We start from the raw sequence: 5,355 nt of genomic DNA, 5'->3' as shown, positions 1-5,355 counted from the left end.
CTAGACTCTTTTTTTTTTTTTTTTTGGTGCTCATTTCACTGCACTTTATTTTTTTTTTTTTGTCAAGAATTATATGTAATTGAAACAATGAAATGCTGTCAGAAGCAAGTTGACCATCACTGGCAGGTCGTCAGACTATTTTAGAAATTATGGGATGTTCCATTCATTTCAATATGGACCAAGATGATCACAAAAAGCTGGATGTTTCATTAACTATACCGAAAGATTGTAGTCATAATGTCCTGAATTAACAGAATACGGGAAAAGCTGAATGCTTGAAACAGCACAAAGTATGCAGATATGGATAAGTTGCGAAAAAAGTGGAGGAACAGCATTCACACTAGTTATCGTCATTAGTCCCCCATATGAAAAAATACAATATACACTTTGGTCTACTTACAAAATTTTGTGTGGCAGAAAACTTGCATCTCCCTGAGCGTAAGGTCCCAAGCTGTGAAGCACAGTAGCGGCACCATCATGCTGCAAGAATGCCTCTCTTCAGTTGGGGCTGAAGATTAATCATTATTAGGCAGGTAAATATAATGCCATGCTAAGATTAATTTTGCTGGATGAAGGTGGAAGTTTATCTTACATATTTATGATGTATATAATGCTTATATGCACCATGTCCTTTGCAAACAAAGAACAGGAAATTATTTCAGTCTGTAGATGTGTACAGGTTACAGAGACATACACCAAAACACTTGCAAGTATTCTTAACCACAATAAAAGGAAGTTTTGAAAAATGAAAGTTGTATATCATTTCGAACTGTATGAATCTGCATGCAGTTTGCATGTTGTCTCTGTACATGTGTGGGTTCTCCCTGGGTACTCTGACTTCCTCCCATAGTCCCAAAATAAACAGGTTAGCTTAGCTGGTCATTCTAAATGGCCCTTTAATCTTAATGTGCACGTGTGGAAATCTTTCTATGTGTTGCTCTATACAGGTACAGAGCGTGGATGTATAATATGCCTTCCTCTTCACAATTATATATTACTTCATAGAATGAACCCTCATTAGATGTTCAGAGAAATGACAGGTTTTCAAAAAGTGTTGGAAGGTGTTGGACATAAGAAACTGCTCAATGTTAAAAGTGAGCCCATTTAAAGTTTAGATAAAGCTTCAGCAAATGCTTGATTCCTTCTTTGCAGTTTAATCTTTTCCTTCCAACATCCAGGAGCATCTGCTCTCCCACCCTCAGTGATTTTTTTAATAGTGTGAAGAGTTTAAATGTCAGGGAGTCAAGAATGTGCTAATCCATTTAGTGAATCCAAAAAAAAAAACCCTGAAAGACTATATAACTTTATCTGAAATCAGTGGGTAAGACAGTAGAGGGGCTCAGCTTCACTTACATGCGTCTGTCTAGAGGTTCTTTGAAGGTGGAAGAAAAAGGTTTTGCATAAATTCAGGGAGAGAAAAGACAGCAGTGGACAAGTAAAAAAAAAAAAACAGAGAACATTACCTGGAAATGAAAACAAAAGAAAAATGCATTTCACCAGGAGAGAAAGCATTGGAGAAAATTACTTGACCACAAAACTTAACAAATCTCCTGCAGCCAACGACAAAGAAATCAAAACTAACAAAAATATTTTTTTAGAACACACACACAAAAACATATGTGGACTAACTATTGTTCTAAAACTACATGGAAGATAACTTATGAAGGCAAAACCACATCTTTACTTGTAGTTGCATCCAGGAACCCAGTCAGGGCCATTCACACAACCTGAACTTTGTTCATTTGAATCAGGGGTCCCCAAGCTACGCCCGTGGGGCCGGATCTGGCCCGCCTCCTCATTTGGTCCGAGCCCCTGAACAATACCAGAGAGCATTCAGTGTTTTTTTTCATATATATGTGGATCTATCTTCAACCACCAGGGGGGCTCTTGAACAGATATGAAACTTAGTTTCCCTCAATGGAATATATACTAGTCAGTATCAGTCACCGTTTTGCTCACGGTTGTTTTCCATTTGCATTCTGGGTAAAAATCTATCTACAAACGCGAATATGTGGTCGGCAGTAATCAACCCCCCCCCCCCCCCTCCGTCCACAGTTTCACTCTCCCTCCACCCTCCCCCCTCCAACAAAACTTTTCTAAGGTTTCTTTCTCGAAAAACTAAGACTGGCCCCCGACCAGAAAAAGGAACAGTCATGTGGCCCTCGCAGGAAAAAGTTTGGGGACCCCTGATTTAAATCCTTGAGACGTGAAGATTTAAAGGAGTTTATCATATGTCTCAAATATTCTAAAATAGACACATTCATTCATGTTTATCACATCCGTGTAACATCTGACTGGATGCTTTTTCCCAAGGAGACTAAGTAATCCTGTCAAACCAGCTCCTGATGAGGTCAGTTTTCAGCTACAACAGTTACTATGTTGCCTAACTTCAGGGTGAACCGGTCCTAAACGTCTGTCTGCCAAACTGAAATGTTATTTTTTCCCACATCTTTCATAATCATACCTCTTCCAATGTGGCTCTGAATGAATGCTTATCAATCCCATGACAGTGGCATTTCTTCTTTTTTTTTTTGACATGAGCTCCTACTACTTATTGAAAATCTTGTGACCTGCATTTGAAACAGCACGTATCACCCTGAATCACCATCCTTTAGGTAAAACATGAGATGCTTTTCTTCAGCAGCGACAGAGATGGTGGTCAGATTCGGTGAGAAGACGCATGGAGCTCAATACAGGATTAAATAGATAGGCTAATGTACACTGGAGTGGTCCAGATCAAAATGTTCTCACGTGTTAGAATGGCAAAGTCAAAGTCTAGATTAATCTGTGCCAGGTTTAGAGAGCTTAAATACACATAAGCTCTCATTTCTGTGAATTTACTGATCTAATTTACAAAGAAGAAATAATGTAAATTTTAAGATGTCCAAAGCTGCTTTTATGGGCGTAAACCATAACGTGGTTCTTTAAGGTAATCGCTCAGTGAAAGCCATGCCTTATTTTCTTTCAACTTTATGCACTACTATGCATTGGTCTATCACCTAATTTTCAAATACGGTACATTGAACTTTGTGGCTGTGATGTAACAAATTGCAAAAAAAAAAAAAACGGTCTTCAAGGACTACTAATTTTAGTATAAGTTTTAATTATTTTTCTCATTAAAAACAAATGAAATCAGAAAATTTTACTGGTAAAAAAAAACAGAATTGGAATTTTGCTTTAAAATATTTTCTCAGAAGCTTCTGTGTTCCTGTGACACTTGAAACTCATTTTCAAAAGAAAACCCTGGGATCAGGTGAGAGATCAGGAAGAACGTGAACAAACAGATCTCAAAATGAGTTTGCTGTTTATATTTTTAAAGAAATAACTTTTTTTTTTCTTACTTTATGGTCAACCAGCCAATTACATATTTTTATTTATAGATCTTCAGAGGTTGCGGGTGTTTTACCATTTAGAAAAAACTTTAGTCATGAATTGGTTTCATCAGACATATTCGTTTGGATTTTACTGGAAATGATTGCACCTGTTGTTCTGATGCAATCTGAGAGGTCAGTTTCTCACCAGGTGGGATCTGTCCTCAGCCTCACACACATCCAACGTAAACACCGCAGTCCCGTGCTGCCTTCAAAACAAACAAGCCGGCCCGATGGTGGACCAACACCATACATGGCTTAGTCCCACTCTATTGAGGGCCTAATTCCCCCTCACTGTCTCATAAAGGGGGCTATTGACAGGCCTTCCTGAGTCCAGCTCACACATAAGTGACCCTCATTGTGAAAATATTTGCTCCAGGGTTGCGAGAAGTCCACCGCTCTTCATGTTAAATTAACAACACACAGCTGAAATGGCATTTTTGAACTGTTCTTGTCACAATACAGTGACTCGAGTTTTTTGTTTTTTTTTCTTGCACAGTTTGTAAACATTGCTGCTGTGTCTATTTAGCTGCTGTTCATTAAAAAAATTTGATTAGTTGATTTCTGGTTAAAATCCACCACTATCATGCAGAAACTGAATTGATTTTCTGAAGCTGGTCTGAGTTCAGCAGGGGGTAAAGCACTGCAGGTGGACCTGAAAATCTGATCCGCTCACAAGGCGGCTACCTAATCCCTTCTGTTCCAAACCAAGGTTCAACTGAGCCCAGTGTAACTGAAAACCACTGACGCAAAGCAGACACTTCGAATACTTATTTATTGATGGATCTTGGATTGAAATAACAAAAATATGTCTGCCTCCTTTGAAGGTGGAAGTAAAACCAACCTATTTGTGAGCCTAGAGCAGATGTTCTATAATGTATTAGAGGGTAAAATATAAAACTGGGGGAGAGGGGATCCCATAAAATCATAAAATCTTGTTTACTTGTTTTCATTGTGTCTGGGATGTAATTGTTGTGATAAAACTAATATTTGGTCAGTGCTTTGAGCAGATGTTAGTTTTATCTAGTCAAACCTTATTAGTTAGGGTTACTATGAAGGGCCATTCGATGTCAACCACATACTTTTAGCAGCCATCAACAAACTTAACATCATTCTGTTTGGTTAATTGACCACTAGTATCGGTATAACGAACTTAAATTGGTCGGTCTCCTGGAAAGGCCAAGCTTTTTAACACAGACCTCCAACAGAACTGCTGGAACCATAACCTGCTGGGCACAAAGGCATTTCTTTACACGGTGTCAAAGTCAGACAAATTAACAAAAAGCTTTTCGATTTTGATTTTAGTTTTTTATATATTGTTAAAATCTTGAAAAAAAAACATGCATAAGAAAACATGTTTGTGAAATCAGATCCTTTAATCAGCAGACTTCTGTTAACTTTCAGGTTTATGAGGAAACGAACTGAAAGTGAATTATTGCGGTAGAACAAACCTCATCCCTTGAGATCTGACTTTAGGAACTTTATGTACATTTCCTCTGGGGGGCGCTATGTTCTGCATTTGTCTCCTGATTTTGCTTTCTAGTCACACAAACGTTTCAGAAGATCAGACAAAGATCATTCAAATACAAATATTGAATATATAGAGAGGAAGACGGAGCACCTTAAGAGCTCACGTATGCATAACATGCCAACTCCATTAAGGCACATCCATTATGGAGTTGGCATGACTCCATAAAGGGTTATGGACTGACTGTGGGCATTGACTGTGGGTTCTAACACACAGTCAATGCAACAGTGCTGTTGTTTGTGTCCGGGCAGCACACTGATGTTTCAGTGTCTCCCATTTCTCTGCAAACTTCGATTGCTACTGGTGTCTTCCTGAATTTCTAAACCAATTTGGACAGATTATCCCCGCTGGTTAAAATGCGGTTGCTCCAACACGACAATAACTGAACTTGTATATCAAAACAGGCTTGGAGATCGTCTTCTGTGAGCCCTGATCACTTTAATAACCCATATTAAA

Source organism: Poecilia mexicana, unplaced genomic scaffold, assembly GCF_051168715.1.
Source record: "Poecilia mexicana isolate PSO_F unplaced genomic scaffold, ASM5116871v1 scaffold_17, whole genome shotgun sequence".
Taxonomy (NCBI): Eukaryota; Metazoa; Chordata; class Actinopteri; order Cyprinodontiformes; family Poeciliidae; genus Poecilia; species Poecilia mexicana.
The sequence above is the reverse complement of the archived record's forward strand: the minus strand, read 5'-3'. Positions refer to the sequence as shown.